This window comes from Anastrepha obliqua, unplaced genomic scaffold, assembly GCF_027943255.1.
Source record: "Anastrepha obliqua isolate idAnaObli1 unplaced genomic scaffold, idAnaObli1_1.0 ptg000023l, whole genome shotgun sequence".
Lineage (NCBI taxonomy): Eukaryota > Metazoa > Arthropoda > Insecta > Diptera > Tephritidae > Anastrepha > Anastrepha obliqua.
The window spans coordinates 1002643-1017023 of record NW_026562184.1 but is presented as its reverse complement, the minus strand read 5'-3'; the positions used below and the strand labels follow the sequence as shown (position 1 = coordinate 1017023).

The window sequence follows — 14381 nt, the reverse complement described above, 5'->3', positions numbered from 1 at the left end:
TCCAAAGAGAATAAAGAGGTAAAGCGGATGGATCTAGTGGTGAACGAGGACAAACGAAGTACCTCCTGTCATCAAACAAACAGTCGGCGCACCCGCGTATCGGCATCCAGATTGCTATTGACAGTTATAATTTCGAGGTTGTAAAAGACTTCGTTTATTTAGGAACCAGCATTAACACCGATAACAATGTCAGCCTGGATATCCAACGTAGAATCTCTCTTGCCAACATGGGACTAAGTAGGCAAATGAGTAGTTAAGTTAAGTCCTCTCTCGCCGAACAAAACTAACACTCTCCAAGATTTTTATAATGTCTGTCCAAACGTATGGCGCAGAAGTGGACGACGACAGAGAAAAATTCTGCGCAAGATTTTTGGACCTTTGCCCGTTAGCAACGGCGAAAATCGTAGGCGATGGAGCGATGAGCTGTATAAGTTTTACGACGACATAGACATAACGGAGCGATAAAGATCCAGCGGCTACGCTGGCTGGGTCATGTCGTCCGAATGGATAAAAAAGCTCCGTATCTGAAAGTATTCGATTCGGTACCAGCTGGTGATAGCAGAGGAAGAGGAAGGCCTCCTCTGCGTTGGAAAGATCAGGTAGAGAAAGGCTTGGCTTCACTTGATGGGTCCAACTGCGGAAGCGATTACCGCTCCAATTAAGAAAAAGAGGAAAGTTTTTATTTACAACTTTATTGTATTAATAAATATTTAATATTATTAAAGGTACTTACCCATATATAATCGCTGAACTTAAGGTGTTTCATTCAAACTGGACATGTATATAAATTGAAAGGCGAGTGCCTCCTCCTATTTGTGGCGTGCGTCTTGCTGAAAGTTTCAAACCGATTCCGACCGACATATATTTTTTATGACGGGCTTTTTCAAGACAGACATAAGCTCGGAAGTTTGCCATTGCCTGCCGAGTAGTGACCGATATTATAATAGAAAAAACTTTTTCTTAATTTTGTTGTTTCACCGAGATGCGAACCAACGTTCTCTCTGGATACCGAATGGTAGTCACGCACCAACCCATCCGACTACGGAGGCCAAAACATTAGTATTTATTATAAAAAACAAATTAGAAGCGTACAGGACATTTGACGACTCTGCTGTACGATGTTGCATGCTTGCTGTGACGAGTACGAGTAGCCGTCGTCCTGCGTATGCCTCTCATACATTTTGCCGCATACGCTACGATGACGATACGACCCGTGTGCGGACGCTCTCAGTTGTATGAGGATATGCAAAACGACACTTAACATAAATTCCGTTTAGAAGCCTTCGTTGGTAAATTCCTGAACATTTATAAAAAAGTTCCGAATCAATGAGGATGGAAGCTTTTTATAATTTTTTTAACGATATAAGAAAAACTTGATTGTTAAAATCCATATTTATAACATAAGATCTAAAACTTTACCAAAGTGCATACAATTGAAAAAAATATATATAATTTTATTTAATCCATTTGAATCTTATCCTCTGCTGTGCGCTATGCCGTATCGATATAGGTCTGTATGACGTCCTGGCTTATAACCGCAATCGCGCATGTTTAAAATTGAAATATTCGGTTGCACCTCCCAAAATTGCGTGTGGTGATTCCCATTGCGGAATAAAAGCGTTGAGACATAGCAGCGTGTTTGCTACATATTTACGTGTGCTAGTACAATTTTTTACCTCAAAGTCATAAATCAGTGTTTGTAGCAGTGATCAGGCCATATCGGATTTATTGCGATGAGGCAAATCTAAATTATAGAAAAAATCGTATAGTAAAAAAAAAATGTTTGTACAGAAATTACTTATTCTCACCAGCCAAGTCAATTTCTTGAACCACGCCCATGCTTCATTGACGCCTTCCTCGGTAATGCGGCTTCCCCATATTCGAAGGAGTGATAATTCGAAGCCGGTAATTAGCTCCAATGCAGCAGTATATAAATCACCGCCACTTAAAATTATTGCCAATTCTTTTGGGTCAGCGTTAATAAATGTTTGTACATCTTTTCGATCATCAGCGAGTGCTGATAGGACAGTGGTTATATGATTCACCACAGTCTAGCAATGATACAGCCACAATAATTTGTCCTAACCTAATTAATATAAAGTTGCGGAATACGCCGTGGCAAGAAAGTGTGTGTGTTGCGTATAATTTCTTGTGTTTGGTTGTTTCATTGCTTTCACCTACTCTTCATCTTCACAAACAAGTAATTCCCCTTCCTTTTGTTTGGTTAATCATTGGCTCTTACGACGCAACTAATTCGGTAAGCATGTACTCTATCATCCTTGACCTTGACTATATTATCCAGGGGCTGGCCCAATGCACGCTTACTTTGAAGGCGTATCTATAGAAGGTGATATAATATCAGTGGAATAGTTGATTAATTGCCTTGGGCGAATTCGGCACTTCTCTCAAAAATTTGTGCAAAGGCGAATTTTTATTTGTTTATATTTTTCATTACTTCTTACATTTTTTAAAAACATTTGTTAAATGCACTTCCAGTTATAAGCGATGCTCAACAAAATCAATAAAGTTTATGCGAGAGTATTTTAAAAAGCTATTACGAGTATGCAATATTTTTATCTTATGCATGCACAAACGAAATAAGCACATGTCCAGCGCTGATAGATCTTAACTGCAACAATATGGTTATTCTACATATATCCAAATAGCTCTTAATTTAAAATAGGTTTATAATTACATACAAGTACATATGTATTTGTGAACAAACCCACTTTTAATTTGTACTTAGCAAACAGCTTTTTTCATATAACCCTATATGTAAACTAATTTATACATATACATATATATGTGTTCTTCTGATAGCCACGTATCTGTTTGGTATTTATATTTAAAGGGTTTTCCAATAACAGGTGTTATTTTGAATAGTCCGCTATTTCGGTAGATGTCACTTTTGAAGCTATTATTTTTTTTATATTTGACAAGTAGAAACTATGCCATTAATAAAATTTAAACGATACACGCTTAAACAATGCATTGAAAATATTGAAATTCACTATAAAAATGGTGAAAATTCGCCAAAGACGGTTCGTAAAACTCGAACATTTTTGGGTCATCGTGAACCACCTTGTCAGACCGCAATACAGAAATTGGTGAACAAATTCGAGTTGTCGGGACAAGTTAGTGATGTGAAGAATAAAACCCATGCAGGCTCTCCAACAATTGACAATCTTTCAGTACTCTCGGACCTGAAAATCGAATCTCTCATCAAATTTTCGAAACGAATTAATATCTTTGACCAAAATCTACAATAAAAAATCTCGGTTAGGTGGGGAAATCATTTAAAATAATGAGCTCTAGGGCAACACAACGGACCCAACTTGCGGTCTATGTGGTACTCCGATGCGGGGTCACCCTTAAACCAACCAACCAACCAAATAAATAGATTTAACTAAATTTTTTATTTTTTTTCATATTTATTAAATTTTAATATTTATTGATAAATAATCCTCTTATTTTTTAATTTTTAAAAAAATTTTTTTCTTAAATAATATATTTTATAATAATAAGACATATACTAAGTTAGATCAATAAATATCTATATGTATATAAATATTTAATTAATTAATAGATGCCTATTAATTTTGTTAAAAAACCCCTTTAAATTAGAAAATGCAGAATTGTATATTACATTTATAGGCACATACTTTAATCTGACGTTAGACATTTGTATAAATTAATAATAAAAATTAAATTTTTTATATTCATCTATATATTTATATACGAGTTGTACTTTTACCTCTCGGAGATGTCTATATTGGAATTTTTAATTATTTAGATAAACAAAATTCTATAATTATTAATCTACTATATTTAATTATTATAATTAAATAAACAAGTTTAATTTAATAGACAAGTTTAGTTAAATTTATCCCCTTTCTAATAAATCAATCATTAGAAAAAAAAAATTTAGTTAAATCTATTTATTTAGTAAATTAAAAATAACAACTATTTATATAAAATAATTATAATTAAATTTTAAATTTAATAAAATATTTTAATATTTCTTTCTTAAAAGTAAAAGACCCCTAATCAAATTTACCATTTAAAACAAAAATTCAATGAAAACAGCCTATTTCATTTCAAATAAGTTCATTGAATTTAGTAAATTAATAAAACTTAAATAATATGAATAAATTTATAGAACTAATAAGTACAAAATAGTTATATTTAATTTAAATTATTTATCATAAAAAATTTAGTTAAAATAACAAAATTAAATGAAATTAATAATTAAGAATTTACTAAATAAATAGATGTAACTAAATTTTTTTTTTCATATTTATTAAATTTTAATATTTATTGATAAATAATCCTCTTATTTTTTAATTTTAAAAAAAATTTTTTTCTTAAATAATATATTTTATAATAATAAGACATATACTAAGTTAGATCAATAAATATCTATATGTATATAAATATTTAATTAATTAATATATGCCTATTAATTTTGTTAAAAAACCCCTTTAAATTAGAAAATGCAGAATTGTATATTACATTTATAAGCACATACTTTAATCTGACGTTAGACATTTGTATAAATTAATAATAAAAATTAAATTTTTTATATTCATCTATATATTTATATACGAGTTGTACTTTTACCTCTCGGAGATGTCTATATTGGAATTTTTAATTATTTAGATAAACAAAACTCTATAATTATTAATCTACTATATTTAATTATTATAATTAAATAAACAAGTTTAATTTAATAGACAAGTCTAATTAAATTTATCCCCTTTCTAATAAATCAATCATTAGAAAAAAAAAATTAGTTAAATCTATTTATTTAGTAAATTAAAAATAACAACTATTTATATAAAATAATTATAATTAAATTTTAAATTTAATAAAATATTTTAATATTTCTTTCTTAAAAGTAAAAGACCCCTAATCAAATTTACTATTTAAAACAAAAATTCAATGAAAACAGCCTATTTCATTTCAAATAAGTTCATTGAATTTAGTAAATTAATAAAACTTAAATAATATGAATAAATTTATAGAACTAATAAGTACAAAATAATTATATTTAATTTAAATTATTTATCATAAAAAATTTAGTTAAAATAACAAAATTAAATGAAATTAATAATTAAGAATTTACTAAATAAATAGATTTAACTCAATTTTTTAATTTTTTTTTTCATATTTATTAAATTTTAATATTTATTGATAAATAATCCTCTTATTTTTTAATTTTAAAAATTTTTTTTCTTAAATAATATATTTTATAATAATAAGACATATACTAAGTTAGATTAATAAATATCTATATGTATATAAATATTTAATTAATTAATATATGCCTATTAATTTTGTTAAAAAACCCCTTTAAATTAGAAAATGCAGAATTGTATATTACATTTATAAGCACATACTTTAATCTGACGTTAGACATTTGTATAAATTAATAATAAAAATTAAATTTTTTATATTCATCTATATATTTATATACGAGTTGTACTTTTACCTCTCGGAGATGTCTATATTGGAATTTTTAATTATTTAGATAAACAAATTCCTATAATTATTAATCTACTATATTTAATTATTATAATTAAATAAACAAGTTTAATTTAATAGACAAGTCTAATTAAATTTATCCCCTTTCTAATAAATCAATCATTAGAAAAAAAAATTTAGTTAAATCTATTTATTTAGTAAATTAAAAATAACAACTATTTATATAAAATAATTATAATTAAATTTTAAATTTAATAAAATATTTTAATATTTCTTTCTTAAAAGTAAAAGACCCCTAATCAAATTTACTATTTTTCAAAAAAAAATTCAATGAAAACAGCCTATTTCATTTCAAATAAGTTCATTGAATTTAGTAAATTAATAAAACTTAAATAATATGAATAAATTTATAGAACTAATAAGTACAAAATAATTATATTTAATTTAAATTATTTATCATAAAAAATTTAGTTAAACTAACAAAATTAAATGAAATTAATAATTAAGAATTTACTAAATAAATAGATTTAACTAAATTTTTTACTTTTTTTTCATATTTATTAAATTTTAATATTTATTGATAAATAATCCTCTTATTTTTTAATTTAAAAAATTTTTTTTTTCTTAAATAATATATTTTATAATAATAAGACATATACTAAGTTAGATCAATAAATATCTATATGTATATAAATATTTAATTAATTAATAGATGCCTATTAATTTTGTTAAGAACCCCCTTTAAATTAGAAAATGCAGAATTGTATATTACATTTATAGGCACATACTTTAATCTGACGTTAGACATTTGTATAAATTAATAATAAAAATTAAATTTTTTATATTCATCTATATATTTATATACGAGTTGTACTTTTACCTCTCGGAGATGTCTATATTGGAATTTTTAATTATTTAGATAAACAAATTCCTATAATTGTTAATTTACTATATTTAATTATTATAATTAAATAAACAAGTTTAATTTAATAGACAAGTTTAATTAAATTTATCCCCTTTCTAATAAATCAATCATTAGAAAAAAAAATTAGTTAAATCTATTTATTTAGTAAATTAAAAATAACAACTATTTATATAAAATAATTACAATTAAATTTTAAATTTAATAAAATATTTTAATATTTCTTTCTTAAAAGTAAAAGACCCCTAATCAAATTTACTATTTAAAACAAAAATTCAATGAAAACAGCCTATTTCATTTCAAATAAGTTCATTGAATTTAGTAAATTAATAAAACTTAAATAATATGAATAAATTTATAGAACTAATAAGTACAAAATAATTATATTTAATTTAAATTATTTATCATAAAAAATTTAGTTAAAATAACAAAATTAAATGAAATTAATAATTAAGAATTTACTAAATAAATAGATTTAACTAAATTTTTTAATTTTTTTTTTTTCATATTTATTAAATTTTAATATTTATTGATAAATAATCCTCTTATTTTTTAATTTTTAAAAAAATTTTTTTCTTAAATAATATATTTTATAATAATAAGACATATACTAAGTTAGATCAATAAATATCTATATGTATATAAATATTTAATTAATTAATATATGCCTATTAATTTTGTTAAAAAACCCCTTTAAATTAGAAAATGCAGAATTGTATATTACATTTATAAGCACATACTTTAATCTGACGTTAGACATTTGTATAAATTAATAATAAAAATTAAATTTTTTATATTCATCTATATATTTATATACGAGTTGTACTTTTACCTCTCGGAGATGTCTATATTGGAATTTTTAATTATTTAGATAAACAAAACTCTATAATTATTAATCTACTATATTTAGTTATTATAATTAAATAAACAAGTTTAATTTAATAGACAAGTCTAATTAAATTTATCCCCTTTCTAATAAATCAATCATTAGAAAAAAAAATTAGTTAAATCTATTTATTTAGTAAATTAAAAATAACAACTATTTATATAAAATAATTATAATTAAATTTTAAATTTAATAAAATATTTTAATATTTCTTTCTTAAAAGTAAAAGACCCCTAATCAAATTTACTATTTTTCAAAAAAAAATTCAATGAAAACAGCCTATTTCATTTCAAATAAGTTCATTGAATTTAGTAAATTAATAAAACTTAAATAATATGAATAAATTTATAGAACTAATAAGTACAAAATAATTATATTTAATTTAAATTATTTATCATAAAAAATTTAGTTAAAATAACAAAATTAAATGAAATTAATAATTAAGAATTTACTAAATAAATAGATTTAACTAAATTCTTTAATTTTTTTTTGATATTTATTAAATTTTAATATTTATTGATAAATAATCCTCTTATTTTTCAATTTTAAAAATTTTTTTTCTTAAATAATATATTTTATAATAATAAGACATATACTAAGTTAGATCAATAAATATCTATATGTATATAAATATTTAATTAATTAATAGATGCCTATTAATTTTGTTAAAAAACCCCTTTAAATTAGAAAATGCAGAATTGTATATTACATTTATGGGCACATACTTTAATCTGACGTTAGACATTTGTATAAATTAATAATAAAAATTAAATTTTTTATATTCATCTATATATTTATATACGAGTTGTACTTTTACCTCTCGGAGATGTCTATATTGGAATTTTTAATTATTTAGATAAACAAATTCCTATAATTATTAATCTACTATATTTAATTATTATAATTAAATAAACAAGTTTAATTTAATAGACAAGTCTAATTAAATTTATCCCCTTTCTAATAAATCAATCATTAGAAAAAAAAATTTAGTTAAATCTATTTATTTAGTAAATTAAAAATAACAACTATTTATATAAAATAATTATAATTAAATTTTAAATTTAATAAAATATTTTAATATTTCTTTCTTAAAAGTAAAAGACCCCTAATCAAATTTACTATTTTTCAAAAAAAAATTCAATGAAAACAGCCTATTTCATTTCAAATAAGTTCATTGAATTTAGTAAATTAATAAAACTTAAATAATATGAATAAATTTATAGAACTAATAAGTACAAAATAATTATATTTAATTTAAATTATTTATCATAAAAAATTTAGTTAAACTAACAAAATTAAATGAAATTAGTAATTAAGAATTTACTAAATAAATAGATTTAACTAAATTTTTTACTTTTTTTTCATATTTATTAAATTTTAATATTTATTGATAAATAATCCTCTTATTTTTTAATTTAAAAAAATTTTTTTTCTTAAATAATATATTTTATAATAATAAGACATATACTAAGTTAGATCAATAAATATCTATATGTATATAAATATTTAATTAATTAATAGATGTCTATTAATTTTGTTAAAAAACCCCTTTAAATTAGAAAATGCAGAATTGTATATTACATTTATAGGCACATACTTTAATCTGACGTTAGACATTTGTATAAATTAATAATAAAAATTAAATTTTTTATATTCATCTATATATTTATATACGAGTTGTACTTTTACCTCTCGGAGATGTCTATATTGGAATTTTTAATTATTTAGATAAACAAATTCCTATAATTGTTAATTTACTATATTTAATTATTATAATTAAATAAACAAGTTTAATTAAATTTATCCCCTTTTTAATAAATCAACTATTAAAAAAAAAAAAAAAAAAAAAAAATTCAATGAAAACAGCCTATTTCATTTCAAATAAGTTATTTTCCTTTAATGAATTGCCTGATAAAAAGGGTTACCTTGATAGGGTAAATTATGTAATAACTTTACATTCATTATATTTAATAGAATTAAACTATTTCTAAAAGCATCGAAAACTTTTGTGCATCATACACCAAAATATAAATAAAATTAAGTAAAAAAATTGTTTAGTTAAATCTATTTATTTAGTAAAAAGATAAGGTAATTAAGCTACTGGGTTCATACCCCATTTATAAAGGTTTTAATCCTTTTCTTTTTAATTTTCAATAATTCTGCCAAAATCATATTTTTTTTTTTATTTTAATAGTAGGAACATTAATTACGGTATCATCTAATTCTTGATTAAGTGCTTGAATAGGTTTAGAAATTAATTTATTATCTTTTATCCCCCTAATAAGAGATAATAATTTAATATCAACAGAAGCCTCTCTTAAGTATTTTTTAACTCAAGCAATAGCATCCGCTGTTTTATTATTTGCTATTATGATATATCTTAATAATTTCCCTATATTTCAATCAAACTCAATATATAATGATATAATTATTTATTCTTCCCTTTTACTAAAAAGCGGAGCCGCCCCTTTCCATTTTTGATTCCCTAGTGTTATAGAAGGATTATCCTGAATAAATGCTTTAGTATTAATAACATGACAAAAAATTGCGCCGATTATAATAATTTCATATATTACAATTCAACAAAATAATTTTATTTTTTCAATTATTATTCTTTCAACAATTATTGGATCAATAGGAGGATTAAATCAAACATCCTTACGTAAACTAATAGCATTCTCATCAATTAATCATCTAGGATGAATATTAACTGCAATACAAATTAGTGAATCAATATGAATAATTTATTTTTGTTTTTATACATTTTTATCATTTAGTTTAACATTTATCTTTAATAATTTTAAAATGTATCATATTAATCAATTGTTTAATTCATTACTTAATTCAAAAATTTTAAAATTCATACTATTTCTAAATTTATTATCCTTAGGTGGACTTCCCCCATTTATTGGATTTTTACCAAAATGATTAGTTATTCAATTATTAGTTTTAAATAATCAATACACTCTTATGACAATTATAACGGTAATAACTTTAATTACATTATTTTTTTATTTACGTTTATGTTTCGCCGCTTTTATAATATACTAAATTATAATGAAAACAACTGAATAAATTATATACAAGTTAACAAAATTCCATTTAAATGTATAATAATTTTATCTTTTATTTCAACATTTAGATTGATTTTAGTGTCTATTATCTATATAACCTTATAAAAATTTAGTTAAATCTATTTATTTAGTAAATTCTTAATTATTAATTTCATTTAATTTTGTTATTTTTATAAAGTCAAAGGCTTTAAGTTAAATACACTAATAACCTTCAAAGCTATAAATATAAGTTAAATCTTTTAAGCCTTAGTAATGTTATATTTACTTTTAAGCCTTTGTAATACTATATTTATACTCCTTTAGAATTGCAGTCTAATGTCATTATTGACTATAAAGCCCTAAATTTAAAAATTTAGTTAAATCTATTTATTTAGTAAATTCTTAAACCCCTTCTCATAAAATAAACTTTCTAAAAAGGTTATTCTTATAGATAAATTTATGATTAAAAAGAATTTATTCTCATAAATAGATTTACAATCTATCGCCTAATCTTCAGCCATTTAATCTTTGTTACTTTTTAATAATAATTTTTAATAATAAAGAATATTTTAATTGTCTTAATCGCGACAATGACTATTCTCAACAAATCATAAAGATATTGGAACGTTATATTTTATTTTTGGGGCATGAGCCGGTATAGTAGGCACATCTCTTAGAATTCTAATTCGAACTGAGTTAGGACACCCAGGAGCCTTAATTGGAGATGATCAAATTTACAATGTAATTGTAACAGCTCACGCATTTGTAATAATTTTTTTATAGTAATACCTATTATAATTGGAGGATTTGGAAATTGATGAGTACCTTTAATATTAGGAGCACCTGATATAGCATTTCCACGAATAAATAATATAAGATTTTGATTATTACCTCCTTCTCTTACACTATTACTAGTAAGTAGTATAGTAGAAAACGGAGCTGGTACAGGATGAACTGTTTACCCTCCATTATCATCTTTAATTGCTCATGGAGGAGCTTCAGTAGATTTAGCTATTTTTCATTACATTTAGCCGGAATTTCATCAATCCTAGGAGCAGTAAATTTTATTACAACAGTAATTAATATACGATCTACTGGTATAACATTTGATCGAATACCACTATTTGTATGAGCTGTAGTATTAACAGCTCTATTGTTACTTTTATCTTTACCAGTACTAGCTGGTGCAATTACAATATTATTAACAGACCGAAACTTAAATACATCATTTTTTGATCCTGCTGGAGGAGGAGATCCAATTTTATATCAACATCTATTTTGATTTTTTGGTCATCCAGAAGTTTATATTCTAATTTTACCTGGATTTGGAATAATTTCTCATATTATTAGTCAAGAGTCAGGTAAAAAGGAAACATTTGGTTCTTTAGGAATAATTTATGCAATAATAGCAATTGGATTATTAGGATTTATTGTATGAGCTCATCATATATTTACTGTTGGAATAGACGTAGATACACGAGCATATTTTACATCAGCTACTATAATTATTGCAGTACCAACAGGAATTAAAATTTTCAGTTGATTAGCTACACTTCATGGTACTCAACTAAATTACTCACCAGCAATGTTATGAGCTCTAGGATTTGTTTTCCTATTCACAGTAGGAGGATTAACCGGAGTAATACTTGCTAATTCATCTGTTGATATTATTTTACATGATACTTATTATGTAGTAGCACACTTCCATTATGTATTATCCATAGTAGCAGTATTCGCTATTATAGCTGGATTTATTCACTGATACCCTTTACTTACTGGATTAAATATAAACCCTAGATGATTAAAAAGTCAATTTATTATTATATTTATCGGAGTAAATTTAACATTCTTCCCCCAACATTTCTTAGGACTAGCAGGTATGCCTCGGCGATACTCAGATTATCCAGATGCATATACAACATGAAACATTATCTCAACTATTGGATCTTCTATTTCATTATTAGGAATTTTATTTTTCTTATTTATTATTTGAGAAAGTATAATTTCCCAACGACAAGTTATCTATCCTATACAACTAAGTTCATCAATTGAATGACTTCAAAATACCCCTCCTGCCGAACATAGTTATTCTGAATTACCACTTTTAACTAATTTCTAATATGGCAGATTAGTGCAATGGATTTAAGCTCTATATATAAAGTATTTCACTTTTATTAGAATTATAAATATAAATAATTATTTATTAATTTCATAATGACAACATGAGCAGCCCTTGGCCTTCAAGATAGTGCCTCTCCCTTAATAGAACAATTATCATTTTTCCACGATCATACTCTTATAATTTTAGTAATAATCACAACTTTAGTAGGTTATTTAATATTTATATAATATTATTTTTTAATTCATACACAAATCGAAATCTACTACATGGACAAACCATTGAAGTAATTTGAACAATTCTACCAGCTATTATTCTATTATTTATTGCTTTTCCTTCTTTACGACTTTTATATTTAATTGACGAAATCAATGAACCTTCAGTAACTCTAAAAGCTATTGAACACCAATGATACTGAAGTTATGAATATTCAGATTTTATAACTGTAGAATTTGATTCATATATAATTCCAACAAATGAATTAACAGCAGACAGATTCCGATTATTAGATGTTGATAATCGTGTTATTTTACCGATAAATTCACAAATTCGTATTTTAGTAACAGCCGCAGATGTAATCCATTCATGAACAGTACCCGCTCTTGGATTAAAAGTAGATGGAACTCCTGGACGATTAAATCAAATTAATTTTTTAATAAATCGACCAGGACTATTCTACGGACAATGTTCTGAAATTTGCGGTGCTAATCATAGTTTTATACCTATTGTTATTGAAAGTATTCCTGTTAACCATTTTATTAAATGAATTACAAATAGAGTAAATTCATCATTAGATGACTGAAAGCAAGTATTGGTCTCTTAAACCACTCAATAGTAAATTAGCACCTACTTCTAATGATTTATAACTAACAAAAAAAAAATTTAGCTAAATCTATAACATTAGTTTGTCAAACTAAAATTATTAAACTTATTAATATTTTTTAATCCCACAAATAGCTCCAATTGGTTGATTAAGTTTATTTATTATTTTTTCTATCACATTTATACTTTTTAGAATAATAAATTATTACTCTATAATTCCTCAATCCCCTAAATCTAGTTCAATTAAAAAATCCTCTACTCAAACTCTTAATTGAAAATGATAACAAATTTATTCTCAGTTTTTGACCCTACTTCAAGTATTTTTAATTTATCTCTTAATTGAATAAAAACTCTTTTAGGATTAATAGTAATTCCTTCAACATATTGATTAATACCTTCACGATATCATATTTTCTGAAATTCAATTTTATTAACTTTACACAAAGAATTCAAAACTTTATTAGGATCTACAGGACATTCAGGATCAACTTTTATTTTCGTTTCTTTATTTTCAATAATCTTATTTAATATATTAAGTTCATAGGATTATTTCCTTATATTTTTACAAGTACAAGTCATTTAACATTAACTTTAACATTAGCTTTACCTTTATGATTATGTTTTATAATTTATGGTTGAATTAATCACACACAACATATATTTGCACATTTAGTTCCCCAAGGAACACCAGCAATTTTAATACCATTTATAGTATGTATTGAAACAATTAGAAATTTAATTCGACCAGGAACTCTAGCAGTACGACTAGCGGCTAATATAATTGCAGGTCATTTACTATTAACCCTTCTAGGAAATACAGGACCATCACTTTCCTATGCTATCATTTCCCTATTAATTATTGCCCAAATTGCTTTATTAGTACTTGAATCAGCAGTAGCAATTATTCAATCCTATGTATTTGCAGTATTAAGTACTTTATACTCTAGAGAAGTAAATTAATTTAATTAATGCCAACACATGCTAATCATCCATTTCATTTAGTAGATTATAGCCCATGACCTTTAACAGGAGCTATTGGAGCAATAACATCAGTTTCAGGTTTAGTTAAATGATTCCATCAATATGATATTTCAT

General features: G+C 24.1%; 1 long non-coding RNA gene and 2 pseudogenes across 1 annotated transcript; 2 read left to right on the top strand and 1 right to left on the bottom strand.

Moving 5' to 3' along the window:
- Positions 1-1363: 1363 nt before the first annotated feature.
- LOC129251460 (uncharacterized) lies at positions 1364-2530 on the bottom strand. The gene is made up of 3 exons (XR_008582973.1): positions 2463-2530; positions 1809-2338; positions 1364-1744 (listed from the first exon to the last, which is right to left on the bottom strand). It is a non-coding gene; the product is annotated as an uncharacterized LOC129251460 (long non-coding RNA).
- Positions 2531-9191: 6661 nt separating this feature from the next.
- Positions 9192-10471, top strand: LOC129251480 (NADH-ubiquinone oxidoreductase chain 2-like; annotated as a pseudogene).
- Positions 10472-11014: 543 nt separating this feature from the next.
- On the top strand, positions 11015-12499 carry LOC129251456 (cytochrome c oxidase subunit 1-like; annotated as a pseudogene).
- Positions 12500-14381: the final 1882 nt, after the last annotated feature.